Raw genomic sequence first — 20,639 nt, 5'->3', positions numbered from 1 at the left:
GGTAAAATGCATTGCACCTGAAACTAAGAGTGCTGTTACTGGCTATGAACCTGCCATACTGAATAGGGGTCACACCTAAGTCAGATGGCACAGCGCAGTGTGCCCAGTGGTCCAGGAACAGTGCAACTGTGGGACCATGAGATGTGTATGTCCATAGCACAGCTTTTGCACTGAATAAAGATATTGAAGACAGTGGAAACAAAAAAGGACTGTGGGAACACCATTCTGCAGAGGGAGACGGTTAACCCCATGGGAAATGTATACAAGAGGGTGCAAGGAGAATTTTTAGGAGGGGACGAAGACGGTGCTCCTGCTGGTACCCATACTGGCTTATTGAACACATGGTGGATTCTGTTGTGCAAGTGCGTGCTTACAGCACAGTGAAGGGGTGTGTGACCACTGGTGCTTGAGCAACAATTGTGCTTCCCCCAGAAAGATACTCTTACTTAAGGGTTTGTGGTCATTGCTTCCCATTTTGCTATTTAACAAGCAGCTAGTGCTTTGGATCCTTCTCTACTGTCTGTTCATAAAAGATGTGACAAAATGTGATTTTTAAATGCAGGTGCCTGAGTATCTGCCTGTGATTTGATTAGTTTCTAAGTTTGACAGAGATACAGGAATCTCCAGATCAGTTTTTCAAAATCAGCACTTGATGTAAGACGGATTTATGTTTGCATAATGCAAAAAAGTAGAAGAAAATACATGAAGACAACAAAGGTTTTTTTTTATTCCCATGTAAATTTGTAACTTTTGTTGCATTACATAAATTTTATGTTTAAATTTTTTAATTTGGTACAAAATATTTGTTGTCTTGTTTAACCTTGGAGAAAAAACCTCTGTGTCAGTTGATAACTTGCACCTACAGAGCAACCCAAAAGCAGCAGGAAGAGCTGTCAATGCCCAGGGTTCCACAAGTGCTATTGTTACAGATCTGCTAATGAGTTAGAATTAATTGACTTTATTTGATTTTATAAAATCATTTGGAATAAGAAATATATTTTAATGAAACTTGTAGTTGCACAGCAAAAGCTGCTATGAAATCCTTTGTACAGCCCTGTGCCAAGGCCAGAAGAATGGGCTAGAATCATTGTTTAAAACTTAGGTAACAAATTTGGGATTTTACAGATTTCTTTGTATTTGACTAGTCTTCTGTATGTAGAAAGTGTATTGAAATGTCAGAATATAGAATTAATGGGAACTGGGGAGAGTCGACTGGAACAACTTGTTACCTGCCAAGAAACCGTGAACTTTAGTAAAAGGTAATTCCGGCAGGGAGAGATCATGACCACCGACTCATATACCACCTACCTAAATTGTACCCCAGACCCATTTCTGGACCTTTCTAACCTTTACTGCGCAGAATTGGATATGGGAGGAGAGTATGTTAACGATTTTTGGGAAATACTATGATTATGCATGAATACTTAATGAATATGCATGAATAAGTTCTATATATGGTGTATGATTTTGAAATTTGGTGTCCATTGATCATGAGAGGACTCATTCACGCACCCGGCCGTCAATAAAGAAGTGTCTGCTTATCTACGTCACATTGGTGTTGATAAGTTCTTCATTCCGAGATTTCGGTAACACTATGACTCTTCCGACCATCCACTGCAGACTCTGAACATGGGACCACATCTACCACCTCAGCTCCTAGTTCCTCTTGTGTCCCCAGAAGAGGAGGAGTTTCTGTCCAGTGGAGGAGTTCATTCAGCCTATGTCAAGGATTGCTCTTGTGTGCAATTGTTCAGTGTCGTTATATCACAAAACTATTCAGAACGTCCTCTGGGAGTCAACAGCATTGTTGTCAGGGTTAATGTTGAAAAGTAAGATTCTGGAAGAAACAGGTCAGAAGGAACTGGGAGGAACAGTTGTATGTCCAGGAGCTGGAAACACATGTAAGTAAGAAAGAATAGAAGGAGCACAAGAATGCCTTCTGAGACACTGGGAGCAGCAACATAACTGAAGTAGCAAGGACTCACTTTCTAAACTGGCTCTGGGTATCCACCTGGAAAGAGAAGGTATCTTAAGCGGATAAGGAGGAATACTCTACAGAGAGTGGTCCCGTAGATCCGGAGGAGCATTATACAGCAAACAGTTTGTAGGGTAAGGAGGCCAGACATTCCTTAACAGCTAACATTTTAAAAAGTTACATTAAGCAAGAAGGAATGGACAGGATTGAAAACCCAAACTGAATTAACTCCTTTCATCTATAGACAACTGTAATGTCTCTGGCAAGTGAGGCAAAGCAGGGACAAATTACACAGAAAGAGGAGAGTGACCGTTAGCCTGTGCAGGCGGAGTGGTCTGGGAGGCACTCTGGTGTCCTCCTCGCTTGCCTGGTATCCTGCAGTTTCCTGGCAGTTGGTGCACACCATAGTCTGGGAGCACGTTCATCTCTTCACCCTCCACATGCCCAAACCACCTTGTTTCGTGGCTGGTAGGTGACAATGTACTGGGGCTTCCAGAGCATCTTCCTTCAGGTGCAGCGCGTGGCTGGTTGCTTTGCTTTTGTCAGAAGTGCAAACCCTGCTTGGGCTCATGCTTCGGAAAGGTGAAGGAGGGTGTGGGGGGGGGTGGGGAGGGTGTGGGGGGGGTGGGGGGGAGTGTGTGTGTGGGGGGGTGGGGGGGGGGTGTCTGTGTGTGTGTCTGTGTGTCTGTGTGTCTGTGTCTGTGTGTCTGTGTGTCTGTCTGTGTGTCTGTGTCTGTGTGTCTGTGTGTGTCTGTCTGTGTGTCTGTGTCTGTGTCTCTGTCTGTCTGTGTCTGTGTCTGTGTCTGTGTGTGTATGTGTCTGTGTCTGTCTGTGTGTCTGTGTGTCCGTGTCTGTGTCTGTGTGTCTGTGTGTCTGTGTGTCTGTGTCTGTGTGTGTCTGTGTGTCTGTGTCTGTGTCTGTGTGTGTCTGTGTGTCTGTGTCTGTGTCTCTGTCTGTGTGTCTGTGTGTCTGTGTCTGTGTCTGTGTGTCTGTGTGTCTGTGTCTGTGTCTGTGTGTCTGTGTGTCTGTGTGTCTGTGTCTGTGTGTGTCTGTGTGTCTGTGTGTGTCTGTGACTTACGTGCTCGAGGCTGATGGCAATGGTCACTTAGCATGGGATCTGTGGATATTCTGGGCGAGAGCACGTCAGGGGCCAGGGCACAGTGACAGCCATTTTATCTCAAGGAAATCCTTTCCTAGAGAGGACTACGATGACAGGGAACATTTTAAAAGGATTGTAATCTTGTTATACATGCAGAAAAGAAGAGTGGTGCTAAGCAGAAAATAAATAAATAAATGAATAAATAAATAAACAAGTAATTAAATAGACATCTGCAAAGCTGCTGAGGGGAAACTGAAGAGGTTCAATAAGAGACAGAAGGAAGTGGAAATCTATTCTGATGTCTATATAAACTTTTTTTCTGCATTTCAACACAGGCATTATCCCTTAGGACTATTTTTCATCATTTTTCATGGATGACTGCTGTGGAGATCTGTGTCCTGGTGGAAGGAGGGAGAAACTACCACCGTTCCTAAACCTGATCTCTTTATAGTATGTCAAATTGGCAGAATCGAGTGAATCTGTGCCCATACTGAGCTCCCACACCCATGCAGTCAATGAAAATTTTGCAGTAGCTGTTGAAGAAAAACTCAGATATAAAGCACAAGGAAACAAAAGACTGTGATTTATTCCATTTATTCAATGCTCTAGATGTGCAGTGCACAGGGATTATGTAGACCAGCACTCCTGTAGGCTTCAAACAGTAGTCACAAAGCCATAAGATTCGGGTAAGTTCATCCATCCCCGTGGGCTTTCTTGTGTGCCTTTCCTTTCATGTATCTGTAATTTCCAACAGTTAGTGTGTAATAAAAATAAATTCCTTTTGCCACATTTTGCTTGGAAAAAGATGTCTTTTTCTAGCTGTCATGGAAGATACTTTTGGAAGGCTTAGTCTTAGACGTATCTCTGTGCAGCTTAACTTTGTTCTTTACAGTGCCCAAATCCTGTACCCTGTGTACCTGTTGCTGTGTCTGGTCCAGGAACCTCTTGGTTGCACCTCAAGGTTCAGCATTTAGCTCCTGATTAGGTAAGAAGCAAGCACCTGCAGATGTGTGAGGTGCATAACTCCTAGATCTAGCCAGTTATTTGTAAGTAATAGAGGTGGTATTTTGTGACTGGCAAAGAGTTGGTTTCTGACAGGGGCAGCACTGAGATGCTTCCAGAAATGAGCATCTAGATTGGGAGGAGTGGAGCTGAGGGACAGGGAAAGATTTATAGGGAAGCTACAAGAGAAAGCATTGCACTCTGAAAAATTTTTGAAACGCAGATGTCTGTCAGTATTGGTATGAGCCCTCCTCCAGAAGATGACTGTTCCATGATCAAATCTTCCAAGCACGGGAGACTGATGATTCTTCTTGTGATAAAATATTTCCCTTAGAAAAAAGTAGTTAAGTAATAGCTGAGTTCTTAGGTATTTTCAGATCAAAAGCTTGCGATGTCGTCTGGCTAGGAATACTTGTAGGCAAATCAGCGTGATGTGAATTATTGCTGAGATTTTCTGTCATCCTACTGAAGCCTATTTTCTTCTCTGGGGTGTGAACAGAGGAAGAAGTGTGGCAGCTGCATGTGATCCAAAAGCTGCCCCAAGAGTTGCAGAATCGTGAAGGGTGAAGCATTTCAGCTTGCTGCTTGGAGAACCATGAAGAAAATTGGCAAAACTGGCAAAATTCCTAAATCATCTAAATGCATTCTGTCCAGCTAGTTTATGGGAGATCAGTCCCACTCATTAGATGGTTACATGTGGTCTTAGACATCCAAGGTGCTCCTTTCAGTTTATTAATCAAAAATGTTAGTATGGGATATCCAGTTTCTAACTAAGCCAGCAGAGATATTTCTTTAGATATATCTTATACGTGGCATCTACATGAAGCCTAATGGAGGTTTCCGCAGTAAACAGTGTACCTGGTGGTCCAGATCCTGTGCCTGTAGCTTTGCAAATCAGCAGAGATCTACCCGCATTATACTGCTGCAAATGAACATCAATCCAGGCTTCAAGAAGTTATCTGATCTCACAGAAAACACTCACCTTGCAAATATCTGATTTTTTTATTATTTTCTTTTCACTACCCATCTGAAAAGGAAGTGACACTCACAGTTTGTGCAAGCAGGCATGCCAATACTAACAGCTTCAAGCATGGGAAGCAAATATTTCTTGCTGCTGAGGAAACAGGTTACTAATCTCAAAACCAAGAAAGATATTTCCTTGTAAACTACCAATTAGGCAATAAGGCTCAACAGGGCGTGCAGTTATCATAGAGTAATCATAGCTGTGGAGATTTATATGGCATAGTAGAATTTAATGGCTTAAGTACATGGGTGATATGAAATCAACTGAATAAAAATTATGGATGAGATGCTTAGTCCCTAAAACACTTTTTTCTGCAGAGTCACAATAAAATTAGATAGAAGGAGGCAATACCAAGTTTTGAAATTTATAGTTTTCTTCTCTGTACGTATGTATTTAAATCTTCTACACTTTTTTTGGTCAGACTCATTCAGTACCAGATTATGGTACCTTTTACAGTAAGGCTGGTATCAGTCCTCAGTAGCAGAAAGTCTTTTGGAGAGCAGCCTCAGTCCCCTCCCTGTCAGAGGACTGGAGCCAACACTGCCACTAAAAAAGCTGCTCTGCCTGGAATGAAAATCCTGAGCAGAGTGAGACCTGCATCAATAAGAAGCTATTCCTTCTTGGCAGAAGCCCAAGGGGAGGGCAGGTGGCAGTAGCACTGCCTCTGCTCCGATGATGTGAATCCCTCTGCAGAGGTCCAGGGGTTCAGCTCTGCCTTATGAAAATACAATGTAAAGCACCCTTTACTGGATTCCGGGAATTTAACTCTCTTGATTTTCTTTTCACTTGAAACAAATGCTCTGGTGTTCTTTCACAGAGTGGAGGAGAGAAAGTCTGCGATAGTTCAATTGTATTGAGATACTCCAGTGTCAAACCATCAAGTATGTGAAATGTAAGGGTGTGGTGAAATGTGATAAGGGAAAGAGCTTTCTGCGTCCAGATACCAAAAAAGCCAGCATGCAGGGGAGGCATAAACCACTTCAATAACTGAAGAGTCCTTCCAATATATCCTGTGAAAACAGTCTATTTAAAACAATGAAAATGCCTGAAAAGCCTAAGCAGCCTTGTTCCAAGAATGGAAGGACTGAGCTAAATGAAGGGGAGAAAATAAATTAATCTCCTATTCAGAGCTGGAGTAAACCATAAATGGCTTAGATGTAATTATTCTGAAGAAATATTTTGACGGGGTAGCAAGCTGCTCTCTGCTGACAACTGCCTGGATCTGGGAGCCTGCCCGTTGTGTCCGCGGGCGCTGGAGTCATCGGGTGGTTCTGCCCCATTAAGGACAGATATGGACTGAATATCTTCCCTTGCAAAACACTTTGGTTGCCCTGAAAAGGAAGAAGGAGGTGGCAGCACAAACAGGGCAGATGAAACACCGCTACAAATCTAAGAGACAGCCAGGTTCCTCCCAGCAGGCTGACAAAGCCTCCGGTGTTTCAGCCGTCTGGGCACAGCTTGTGTGACCGCAGTCTGGGGTCACAGTCAGGCTGAACGTGGCGGCTCTGTTACCTTGCACACTGTCGTCAGTGCGTGTAAGTGGTGACGAATCGGTAATGAACTGCTTTATAATGCCAAGCTTCAGGATGTCTTACACGGTCTCTGAAAGTTGTCTAACAAGACAGTGTTTGTCAAATCTACTCTTTAAGCCGCATAGTTTTCACTCTTTCAGGTTTGGTAACCTATTGGAAACTGTCCTGGTTCTAGCTGGGATAGAGTTAATTTTCTTCTTTAGTAGTTAGTACAGTGCTGTGCTTCGGCTACGATAGAAGATCAGTGTTGATAGCTCACTGCTGTTCTTAGTTGTTGCTGGGTGATGTTTATACTAAATCAAGGACTTTTTGGTTCCTTGGGCCCTGCCAGCCAAAGGGCTGGGGGAACACGGGAAATGGGGAGGGGACACGGCCAGGACAGGTGACCAAAGCTAGTCAGAGAGGTATTCCATACCATATGACATCATGCTGAGTATATAAACTGGGGGACATCTGGCATTATGGTGTTTGTCTTCCTGAGTAGCCATTACACGTGACGGAGCCCGGCTTTCCTGGGGATGGCTGAGCACCTGCCTGCCCATGGGACGTGGTGAATGAATTCCTTGTTTTGCTTTGCTTGTGTGCACGGCTTTTGCTTTACCTATTAAACTGTTCTTATCTCAACCCTTGAGTTCCATATTCCTTTCCGATTCTCCTCCCCAGCCCTCTGGGTGAGAGGGAGTGAGCGAGCAGCTGCATGGGGCTGCGTTGCCCGCTGGGGCTAAACCACAACAGAAACCCAGACTCATCCTGCATGATGCCCTGCTAGCTGTACTGCAGAGGCAGGAGGCCTGGGAGCTTCCAGAGGAGGAGACGGAGGGCCATGTGAGGACTGGGGTGTCCGTGTGATGCCTGGGCACCATTGGAGTTAGCGATGGTGACTTTAGAAAGGAAAGTAGCAACTTCATCTGCTTGTTTCAGAGTTTATAACTGACAGCGAACTTAGTTTGGTTTCCTTGACACTGACTCAGAAATGAATTTTCAGGAAACAAGAAGAAGGAAAATATACAGAAAACAAAAAAGGATTTCTCAGTTTTAGACCTCACTTTGAAGGAGGTGACTATAAGCTCTCTTTTGGAATTACTCCATTTTGATTAAATTGCTAAATACTCATTAGAAACAACGCAAAGCAGTGAAAAATCTCTCTTTAATCTCCCATTTAAGAGATTTAGATAGAAAGAAGGATATCATGGTGGGTTTTTTTTTCCTGCTCTGCTGAGTTTATTGTAAAACAAAAGAGTGTTATGGAAGATTGATGGTATGCTTCTGCAACTAGTCCTAGAGTTTTAAGTTGCAGGTAATGAACTACTGGTGAAGCTCTAAGGCCTGAGTTAGCAATTTGCATCTGTTCCATTGATCTATAGTAAAGAAAAAGATTATTAATTCCTCAGATCAGGTGTTAATCTATGTCCAGCTGCATATGATTTGATGGCACAGCAGTGAAATGCAGGGACTTTTTTCTATGAGATTGCTCAGCTACATCTTCTGGCTCTTGTTACCATCCTGGTAACAATAAGAAATGGCTAGCGTAAAGAGAGAGAGACTGCAAAAGCACCTCCTAGGAGGTGGCATCAGCCTTCTGTAGGGAGTGTAAGGAACTGAACATCTGAATTCTACATAAGCAAGGGATGACTTCACATTGCTAAATAACAGGGAGTGTTGGTCAGTCTTGCTTTTGTAGATCACAATTTGAGTATCTAGCAGTACATTTACTTTTCTTTTCTGGTGATTGCCTAAAAAGAAAAAAAAAAAAAAAAAAAAGAAGGAAAAAAAAAGGTTTTTATGTAAAGAGAAGAACAGAAAAAACCCACCAAACACTACACCACTTAAATCTTACCATAGTTTTTCTTTAATTTTCAGTTTGCCTCACTAGAAGATGGGTTACTCTCCTTGCCCAAAGGGACAATAGTTGTGATTACCAGCCAGACTGCTTTACATTTCATAAATGTTGCATTGAGAAATGTCCATAGAGCTATCATCACCTTTCTTTTCCAAAGCAATTGCTTATCACTTTTTGTGATAATATTTTCCTTAGTTATTTTAAATATTTAAAACTGCAGAGCTCTGTGAAGAGTGGCTTGTCCACCAAGTGCTTATAAAATAATTAATTTTTGATGTTAAGTTTCTATTGTTGTCTTAACATTTCAACCTCAGTTCACACTTGAAGGTGTAAAGTACTGTATATGATATGCATTTCCAGCACAAGCTCTGCTTTTTTAAGCAAACTTTATGTTGTGGTTTCTTAATTCTAAAAATCTTCACATGGTAAAACATGTTGCCCAGAAGCTATTAAATCTTTGTTTCCAATATGCATTTTCTTTGTGCATAAGAGACACATTTTAGATTAATTCTCTGCAATTATTTGGTAACTTTTGCAATGCACTTTTTCTACCTCCTTGTAAATCTACTATACGGTAAAAACTGAGTTAAGCAGTATAAACATATTCATAACAGTTTTTCACTTGAAATATCTGTTCCTTATACAAGTTAAACTGTAAATTACAGTGTTTTGTTTTGTTTATAATTAACACCTATGAACTATGAAACACATGACAAAAACCACAGACCAATATTGTAAAATCAGCTTTTGCCCTAAAGAGAAGTAGGTTTTATGGCAAAGTGGTAAACAAAATACATCTTTAAGGTAGTTCAGTGTTACAGGGATTATGTTGTATAATGTATCCCTTTTTAATTAACTATAAAGTTATTGAATTATTTTAGAAAAGTACTAGACTTACCCAAATAATGAAAAATACCAAATAAGAAATACTTGTTTCAGGGAAATATCTTTAATGACTAACTATCTATCAACTGGACATAGATCCATTATCAATGGAGATGTAGTAAATTAGGTTAGTAGAATCTAAGGAGCTATTTGGCTGACCAGCTGCTAAACTTGAGACTTGTTTGCCTAAAATGATACAAGGAGGCTACATTTATGCAAACAAATCCCATTTCATGTGTGTGTATCAGAGTAAGATGAGTCTTTTGAGTGCATTGACTACCAGGTCGATTCAGTCGCCTAAACATGGTTTCAATTCCATCTAAGATGGCCTGGGGTATTCAAGATAGCTACACAAACCTGGGAACATGACACAGCTCCTGCCAGAAACTTGTACCTTTCTAGAATGGCAGGTAGAGGCCATGGGGAACACCCTGAAGAATCTAAAAAAGATGCTTAAGCAGTTAAACCAAGCCTAGCTCCAAGCCTAGCTTAGGCACATAGTTCATATAGAGATGTCTAAATGCAGGTGTCTTAATCTTGAACAGATTCCCAAACTAATTGTCTCCAGTTATGACCTACGGCCGCTCTTAGAAGGTGACATTTTGATCTTCCTACTCTCTAAGTCCTATTTTACAATAGACTGAGTGAAGAAAATCACTGAAAAACTTAAATCATTATTATACCAGGTTACCTGCAGCCAACCAGACTGTAGAACTGAACTGGAAAAGGTGAACCAGGTTTAAAAAGATAAGTAAGGCCTGACAGCGTGTAGGGTATGCAAATTCTAATATCAATGTAAGATGCTTCAGTGGTTCACCACAATTTCACTGCAAGAACAATGAACTCTGGGAACTAACCCAAAGACTGGATTATAGTTATGCATGTGCTGGCTCCATTTCTACAAAGGATAAAGTCAAGCATTCAGGAACAAAGCATATTTACTTGAACTCTACAGCATTAGGCATTTATTATACATTCATTATACTCTACTAAATGTTTCTGTGTTTTATTAACATCTTGTTTACATTTGAAGGAGCTGATGCTGTGGGGATTGGTGCAAAATAGGATACCGAAGCTGAAATCAAAATGGATCTGATAAGCAGTCAACTGTGTGCTGCAAACACAAAATGACAGCCGTTGGTATCGTGTGTGTGTGTGTGTGTGTGTGTACACACCTCCCCACACACAGAGAGACATAAACACACATATATATACACATATAATGTAGCTGAAGGACTAGAACAATCCCAGGAGTGAAGAGGGTTAAGTCTGATTTTTTTTTTGCCACCAAATACATTATTTTTAACTATCCATCCTTGTGCACTAATTTTGGGGTCAATTTAGAAGCAGATATATGGCTTTGCGAAAGCAGGAGGCTTATGATAAATAGATATTTCTATGACTACTGATAATCAGAGGGCCCAGCTGATGCTCTTGATGTTGACTCTGTGAAGACAGTGTTTTGTTTGTTATTCTTCAGGTTTTTGCAAATCATAGTTTTGATGAGATAAGCATAGCTCACAAATCCATGCGGCCAATACAGTGCAGAAGCTGCAGCCCGAGTCAAGAGTTTTGTCATAGATTGACTATGGAGCAGTGCTCACACTTAGGAACTACAGATTCAGTTCATTAATGTTCAAAGGAGCAGAATGCTGATTGCAGGTATGGATTTAAATTTGGATTACCTACGTGGAATGAAAGAATAACGCATGTTCTGGCAAGAGGAACTACTGATATTAATGTGGGTACGACTGCACAAAGATAGCAAATACAAAGGAAAAAGGGGAACTAATTTGAACAGCGATACAGTTCTTTGTGTAGAAATGGCAGTTACCAATATGCACATTTTTTAGACAAATACACTGCATGCTGCTCCTTGCAACTGCTAAAGATGCATTTAATTCCGTATTTACCACTGTGACATTTTAGTCTGAGAGTAATAGTGTTCATTTAAATGGTGTTACGTTCTTGGTGGTGGTGGTAAAAGTCTTTGTGGTTTTTTTTTTATCATAATGTGTGGGTGAAGATAAAACCTTTCTATGGAAAGGTAGCATCAGCAAAAAGGGAAAAGGCAGATAAATGAAAGATCCCTTTGGGCAATTAAATATGCTGGCACAAGATCTCATGCATACATATTCTTCAAAACCTAATAAAACTGTATTTCCTCAGTAGGTAGAACTTCCACACACCTCTATCTCCCTCTGTGTATTCCCACTTACCCTTTTCATAGCCCATATGCATAGTGTGAGGCTGTGCAGAAGGATGGATAGGTTTTCTGAGATAAAATGAACTTGAGACTGGAGTTTGTATGTACAAACATTACATGGGAAATTTTACTCTTAGAGGTAGCCCAATCCAGTGGGCTTCACGCTGTGTGTGCATTTCTGCCATCCCAGGCTGACAGAAGCGATGCTTCTGCCAGCTTTGTGTCCCCAGGTCTGGCCAACAGTGAGGTTGAGCACGTATAGCAAGGTGTGTGTCCATACGTACACGTACCTGCACAGATGCACTGTACCGTACACACACCTGAGTAGTCACACAGGTCAATGCAGACAGAGCCTGGTGCCTTCACTGACACTCACATGTACACATACAGTGCTGCATTTTTGTATGCTTGCTTCTTCTGGATCTGCCCTAATCCTTTTCTTGCCTTTGGTCCTTTCCATAAACGCCTCATAATTACTTTTACACAGTAACCAAATGCTCTTTCCCTGCACCCCATAACAAGTTCTATGCTTCTTTAGGCAGCCGCCCCCTCTAACTTGCATGGCTTTCAGGAGAGACAGTTTCCTCCACTGACTCTTCTTGGTGGGTTTCCCATCAGGGACAACGGTTGAATTGTTCTACTTCAATAGCTTCATGAGAGTCAATTCGGTGGGTGCCATTTTCAGTGGTGATGTTACTAGGGTTCTTCCACCAGTCTTTGTATTTATTGTGATTAGCCTTTAATCATTTAATCTAACACTTTTATAGGTATGTGCAACATGCTGATGTAATTGCCCTTCTCCTTTATGTTCTACTGTTTTTCAGAGTCTGCATGCAAGTAACTGCAGGGAATATATTTTTGCCTGTCAGCTGCAAGGTCCAAAGTTGCAAAGCTGCTGCCTTACTCTCTTACACAGACATGTGATCACTTAAATGAGTTTAAGGTTTCAGAGTTACTAAGATACTAAATGTAAGACCTCAGTGGACCCAGTTCAACCCCACTGTCCTCAGCTCTGTTTCTCAGCCGGTGATATTCTCACAGAGATGAATAGATGAGAGAATTTAAGGTAAATTAAAGGTTTCACTGTTGAGAAATAAACTGTTTGTCTGAAGAACTATTTGCTCAAGAAGCTACTACATTCCAAAGCCACGTTTCAGAAACAATGATGGTGACATACCGGGTGCAGGAGGAATGGTGCAGAAATAACTGATCTATGAAAATCAGGTTTTCTGTGGAAGCATTTTTCTTTGTTAAAAAGAGTCAAAAGAGTTATTTTCCTCCTGGAGTGTCTGGCCATGGGGCTTACATTGTAGCAGCCTTTCCAAAAATTTGCAGAATGTGATGAATTCCAGATTATATGGCTTTCTGTGTAACACACCTTTTTTTTTTTTTTCATTTTGTTGGCTCAAGTATGTTTTATTTTCCTCTTGCATAAAAAAGATTGTTAGCTTTTAAGCTCTCTTCTGCAAACAGTGTTTGGGAAATATCACTCACTTTTATTTAATTCTTAGAATTTTAATAAGGCATACTGAGCATTAATATTTAAACTTACTTACAAAATTATTTTTTCCATGGTAGTATTTGTTCAGTTTTATGACTTACTGAATTGCAATACATTCACATTTCCGGGCTCTAAGAAGAATTAAGAACTCTTGTCTAACATGGTAAATAGAGTTCATTCAAACTCATATTCCGTAGAAAAAGAGCCCCACCAGATGCCAAAGAAAGAAAACAGAGACCAGAGCTTAGCTAAAAAGAAAATACAAAGAAATACCTTGGAACTCACTCCAAAACTATCATCTGCTGGCACTGGCTTTGGACATTCAAATAGCTGTTCCATTGACTTAAGTTATTGCCATTAAAGGACAGAATAAATAATTTCTATATTCATCTATAGTTTTTTTTATTGCTTTGGGTAATCAGTATTGCATTGCTTAAAGGCATATTCATTTCCTTACAGGTAGGTGATGATGTTACGTTCCCAAGAGTCATATTGTGATATCTGTTCTCAAAAGGACTTCAGTGAAATTACTGAAACGAGTTTCTATCAATACATGTACAGAAACAGATGGGAGAAAAGAATGTATTTTCTGATAATTTTGACTGCATGGAGTTGTAGTTCAGAAGATGGATAAATTACGTGACCCCGTGGCTGTTCTTTCTTCTATTCCCATGCGCTGAGGAAAGTGCCTAAGATTGCGGCTGCCAAAGCTAACTAAGCTCAGAAATAGTTGTTTCTCACGTGCCATCTCTCTAGAGATTTTCAAATGATTAAACAACATGCTTCAAGAAGTACTCAGTCAGATTGTCTGCAGCAATGCATTTGTTCCTATTAGGAACAAATGTTAGGAACAATATTCTACTCGTTAGGTTAGAAAGGTAGTCAGTATGGGTCCCTTTCTAGCCATTACTATTATTACTGCGTGGTGTATGGTAGAAAAATCAGAACCAGAGTTGCTTCAATGCCTGTAAAATTTATTAATCAATATCATCATGAACACACTGTGTTGTGATGCTGTCATGTTAACATATTACATGACTAAAGAAAATGGTCTTAACAACTAATTTACAGTAATACAGGAGCTAACTAGGAAGCTCCTAGAGTTACCAGCTTCTGCACTGCAGGAGCTTTTGACATTCTCGCAGCAAAACTGAATGTCCAACTGACTGCAGGAATAGCTGTAGTGTTTACTACAACACTTGTACCCCTGCAACCAGAACTTTACAAAATCTTTTTCAAAACAGATATCCTTTTTTTTTTTTTTTTTGCCAGAAAACTGGAAAAGTATCCTGTGGAGTTTTTTGCAGAAAATTCCTTTCATTTTCAAATGAGCTTTGCTATTGGTACTTCATTCCTCGTGGTAACAGCTAAATAAATGGGCTAATCCGGTACCCTTTGAAGTCAGAGTGCTGTTTTTCCCACTGAAATAAGGAAGCCCAGGTTCACGAGTAGATTGACTTCTTATCTTTATGACTGTGCCATTATCCTCAAAGTTGCTCTGCTCATACATTCACCTTTATAGCTGTGGGCCCAAGCTTAATGCACTTGAGATATTCAAGCCCCAGTGCAGATTAATTTGAAATCCTTTCCATTTCTATCATTTGCATGAAACCTGCCAAGTGTCTTTTCTCCTCCCAGTTCCTATGAGTTACTGCAGCTTTTGGTATCGTGCATGATATTGAAGGAAATGTGTTACAGGTTTCTTTCCAATTTGTTATTTCACAAAGGTGGATGTTTCTTCATTTTCCCCTCCTTTTTTTTCCTTTTGTTTCTCATATTCCAGTTTACATTTCCTTCTTGTTATATTCCCCTTCAACTCTTTTTTATTTAATCTTTGAGTCTAGTCTACAGGATGAGAGACTTAAACCCGTATTTTGCTATAAGCTACCAAAAAAAAAAAAAAAAAAAAAAAAAAGCTGAAAAAGCATAACAAAAATGGCAATGTTAGATAGTCTTCACTCATCTGGAAGATAAAATGCATGTTCAATTCTCTTATAAGTTACCTGCAGAGGACAGTAAATTCTACTATTCATGGTCATGCTTTTTAGTAATTTCTTTCATTCGAATACATGTAAACACAGGGCTGGGTGATCTTCAAAATAAAGTCTAACTGAATCGAAGTTGCTCCCTGGCTTAAAATTTCACATACACATAAGAAAACTAAATTAAAATCACTAGAAAATTTCAGAGTGACAAAAAAAGTGAATGTCAGAAGAAAATGAATCTATCTACTTCAAACAAAATGAAAAGTTTTAATCGGTGCAACAGGAATCAGTGGATTATGTCAGTTATTTATGAGGTGGATGGAATTCATCAGTGAGAGAGATAGCATCAGCAAATGTAATGAAGTAACCAGAAAACTGGAAAATTAGCCAATCATCCCACAAACATTGAAAATTAGTCATCACCATAAAGCCAGCAAAATCATGTATGGGATTAACAGCAGGCATGAACAGAAAGGTTTACAAGTCTGTGTGAGATAAAAGTCAATGCTTTCTTGATTTTTCCTTTTTTCACTTCTCTGCCATTGAACTGCAAATGCCCAGAAATATGACTCACCCAGAATACATCAAATTTCAAAGATATGACTGGATTGGTTTTGTGCTATGTGCATGGTTGGATTTAACTGCATCCATACCATAGATGTTATACATCTGTTCTTGGTTGTTATTTGTCCAGAATTTCCAGATATCTTTGGCTGTATCAGACTCCAATCAGGATGAAAAAGGTCAAAAAATCATAAGTGAACAAAGTAGCCAAGAAATTTCCAGTCAGGAAAAGAGGATAAGCCTTGGGAAACAAAAAACAGATGAATGTCCACTGCTTCCTCTATACTATAAAACAAGTATTGAGTGAATTAATACAAGTGCTTATTTTTCACATCTCTCCATTCTACTTGGTACCTGTTTTTTTGTTTTCTAGCATCTGCTTTAAACTGAAAAAAATAAATACTGGAAGCTTTTCTAAAAGGTGTAATAAATATATAAAATATATATTTAACTTCTTGAGAGATTAATAGTACAACATTTATCTGAAGAGTTATAACAATGTTTATGAATCTTCTAGACATTACTGCAGTTTAATCACACATGTATTTTAAAGCTTTTATTGCAAAATCTTGTCCAAATCGGAGTTTGGAATAATTCTAATGGAATCTTAAGTTCCCAAGGTTACCTAAAACTGATTTCACATAGGAAACTGATAAATTACTTATAATCATTAATTTTGAGTCAAAGGATTGGAATTGCTTTTTGAAAGGAGATGGAAATATCAGGAAAAAAATAAATGAAAAGTTTGGTTTCTTTAGTTAAAGAAAACATAAAAAGAAGTTGTATAAGTCAACTGAAATTATTCTGTTTGTCAATAAATATAATACATTATGTTTAAATTAAAGGAGGCAGTCAGTGTATTCACATCTTTCTAAAGATGTTTAAGGTCAGTTTGAGTGCTTTTGGAACCTACAAGTACCCATTCACTATCAAGTAGAGTCTTTGTAAAAAGGAACAGAGACGGCACCCAGCAGTGCTCCACTACAGGTAAAACAAGGAAGGGTGGTTTCACTATCTTCATTTCTTATATGAAATAGACCCTCATAACCCAGGGAGCCTGCCCATGAGCTGCATGGGTTTGAGAGTCAGTCATACTCGACGTACTATTATATCCTGCTGTTAGCATTATAACTAAAGTGCCGTGCAATTTTGGAATGAATAAGTCTCCACAACAGAAATTTGATTTAAGACATTATTAAATATGATTAAAACAGTAAATAACAGCCTTTGGAAATAGTTTAAACACTTGTTAGAGTGTTCAAAATGTGGATGGATGTTGTGACATTTTATAAACAGAATTTAAAAGCAAAATATCTTTTTTTCTTATTACTGTTGTCAAGATATGCACATTACTCCTCTCTTTCTTTTATGAAAAAACAAAACAAAAGAACTTTGTTCTTCATTCACTTTTTTGAATTCACCCATCAAAAGATAAAGGTAAACAAGGTGAGAGGGTGACATGCCCTTCCCTGACTGTCCTTCGTCACTGGGTACCCAGGACTGACTGGCACTCTGACTAGGCTTTTGAGACTGCCTCCCAGTATGGTGGCACCACAGGCATACAAACATCTGCTCTCTAGGGGTTAAATTCCTCTTTTTGGATTATTTTTTGCATGCAGTGCACCCTTCTATGTGATCATAGGGACACATCTGTCTGTAAACAGTGTACCAAGCCTTGTATTTACAATAGAGACTCTTTTGTAAGACATAAAAATATCTAAGGAACAGGGGTATGAACTTACGAGTTTCCAAAGATAAAGCAGACCTTTTCAGCTTTCAACTACTTCTTCAAATTTGTCTCAAGTTAACAATAAACAAAAGACATTACCATTTAATGGTGTCTTGTGAATGAAGCCAGTGACATCAATATGTTGCTCACCTCTGTAATTCTGTTGCAACAATCTCACACAAGCGTTCACTAAATGGGACGCTTCTTAACAAGTTGCTAGGTATACCATAAACTGGTAGACCTGCATCTAAGCAGTGTCTCTTTCTGCTTTGACAGAGATGCAAGATTTGTTAGTTTGGAATTTTCTGAGAGTTATAAGTCGACTAATAAAAATGAAAACAAAAATGAAAATTCGAAGAAATGCACAGAGAGCTAACCCTCTCTGTTAATTACCTTATAATCCTTATTAAGCATCTGACTGTTTTGTGATGTTTATTGAACTGGAAATGCAAAGTTCAGCCTATTTCTGAAAATCATTGCCAGGGACAGAAAGAGATGTATTTCAGCAGCACAGCTATTGATCTGTGCTATTCCTAAAGACAAGGGTTTTTCCAATTGTTCACACATATTACATGGGGTAAACATGTTTAGATCTTATTTGAAGCTTATTTCATGTTCTCCAGCCCTTCTTTACTGTTATTTCTGCATTTGTCTTCATTTCTTTCTATCAATAATATGATATCTTAGTACAACTTTGCTCCATGATGAGCTTTCTCTCTGAACCTCGCACTCCTCTGAATCTCTCACTCTTCTTGAGGTGGTGCAATATTGACTCTAGCACAGTGTAACAGAGGCTGCCACCTTACTGAATCTGAAGCACATGGCTGAACGAGCACCATCTCACCTGGTCATCTAAAAAAGCCGTAATCAATGCTGGTGATTTAGGCAAGGGAATAGGATGAAAATTTTCTGTTTTCTTAACCAGCCCCAGCAAGCCACCCGTTTCTTTTCTTGACCAATACTTTGCTCTGGCTCTCGAACACACTCACCAAGCCATGCATTCCCAACAGATGCTGATAAATATTTACATGATGCTGTCGGTGAAGTTTGCTGCTCCGCTTCGTGTTCAAGTTTGCCCCCTTCGGTTTGTTTTTCATGAGCTGTGATTTGTACATCTTCCTGCGTATTCCCTTCACCTTTGCTGTACCGGCAGAGAACAGGAGAGCTCCTTACAGCGTGCCCTTGGTGAGCCTTTTGTTCTTGTGTTCTTGGTGAGCTTTGCTCGCCTTTTGTTCGACTCCCCCCACAGCGAGGACCAAGCCAGCACCCAGCACCGGCACTGCTCAGCACGCACAGCGTGGTGAGGGAGGAAAAGATTGCGCAATACTGACCTTTGACGAATATTGTTACTATTTATATACTAACAGAAGGAACAATGCTAATTAGCCCTTCCCTTGTCCCTGCCTGGTCTTGGTCAGACAAGGCTGGTTTCATTCGGGAGCTGGAGTTAGTGGAAAAGAAAAATTCCAACAGAATTTATGGACAAATGTCTCAAACGTGAAGAAGGGTATCTGAAATGGATTTTCCTTGTCACTGAAGGCATGTTGTAGATTGTTAGCCTACCACTTCTTTCCTTCCACAAGCACAGGAAAATGATTTTTTTTTTTTAATATGTGAAGAAATAGAGATTTCTTTGAGATTCGGATTAATAATTCATTTCTAATCTTATCAAATAATTAAGTTAAGAATGAATGTCTCACTTTTTAAGTTAAAATCTTGAGATTTATGGAAAGTAAAGCATAATTCAATGTTTAAGAAATATATCATTAAAAGGCAATTCGGCTGGTCTTATAATCTCTTCAATCTTAAAATAGAGGATTTCAGCTGTTGAATAACTCACTAACCAGTGAAAAGAATGTAAAGAGATTCTGAGATTTTGATAAGTAATTTAGAAAGTCTCTTGTTTCAGGCTTTTATAATTTTAAAACTTCTGGGGTGTTGTGGTGGTATTTCATTGCTCATATTTTTGGCTTAGTAGAAACAAATAAAAGGTATTTTTCATTACTTCAAAACTGAGAAGCTGCTTCTTTACTCCAAAGTCTTTACTTTACTGAGTAGTCTTTATTTCACCTCTACTTGCAGTTGTTGTTTCAGAAAGTACATATTCATTATGGAGTGACATTATAAGATTTCAGAAAGTCCACATCTCCAGCAGTATTCTGCCTTGCTAATCGTGAGCTTGCATGCAGACGGGTCACTGGACTAGTAGTAGTTCATGAACTGGTCCATTAACTTTCAGGTATATTAAGAAGTTTTGAAGTTTTACCCCTAAGATCATGAAAAATTTGGAAGCATCTCTACTATTAACCTTCAACGAGGACTCATGTTCCTTAATCTCTTTAGTGTTTCTGACAGTTTTCCTATAAAATACTTTCATTTGACTGCTATGCCGTAGTATATCATTATATTGATACCATACTGTACATTACAGTGGTGGTGGATTTTTTCCCTTTCTCTGGGCCATTCTGGAAGTTTCTGATTAGGCCTTGGCACTTCTGAGTAATGAGTTAGGTGATTAAGCACCCCTTGATCGTGTCAGCAACTCTTCCATGACTAAGGCAGGTAACGGCTCTGTGCGTACCAGGCACTCCTGTTGACTGGTCAAAGTAGGGAACCAGAATCAGTTATTCCCTGACAGGCCTGGGACGCCCTGACCCAGATTATAACCCAAACAGAATGGGACCGTTCTGATTGCTATTTTGAAAAGTTACTGACTTGGTAATTTTCGGTCAAGATGGAAATTTAAAGATGACTAAAGCCAAACATCCCACAACCTTATAAACAGCGGTTCCAAAGGTGACCATGTGAAAACCTTTGTGCTGTGAAGCTCTTTTGAGCTCTCCTGGGCTGCAGTGGGCTGCAACGAGCATCTCCCTCTAAGCAGGATGTCGCTCAGAGCTCATGGACTCCCAGGATTGCAGTACTAGGTAGACTGTCACCCAAAGCTGATGATGGGGGCTGGGCTGATACCCTTGCACCTCGAGACCCAACCCTTTGCTCACTGAGAAATGCAAAGGCATTTGATGTATTTCACTGAACTTGAGGGGACCTTTGAGCAGGTATACCTTTGTACATTTGTGTATATAACCCTATAGATCTATTTCTCTTGTGCTTGTATGTATGTGAGTTAATTGATTTAGATACCTCATAAGTATTACAGTCTTAAATCAGTAGTTAAGCTACTTTTGTAATTTAAACAAATTCTATGGATTCGCTTTGTAGATGTTAAAGTAATCATAGATTAAAAGCTCCTAAAATCCTATGAACAACCTTAAACTATGAAAAAACCCTCTCTCT

The sequence above is a fragment of the Falco rusticolus genome, chromosome 1 (assembly GCF_015220075.1).
Source record: "Falco rusticolus isolate bFalRus1 chromosome 1, bFalRus1.pri, whole genome shotgun sequence".
NCBI classification, from domain to species: Eukaryota; Metazoa; Chordata; class Aves; order Falconiformes; family Falconidae; genus Falco; species Falco rusticolus.
This window is presented reverse-complemented; position numbering follows the sequence as displayed.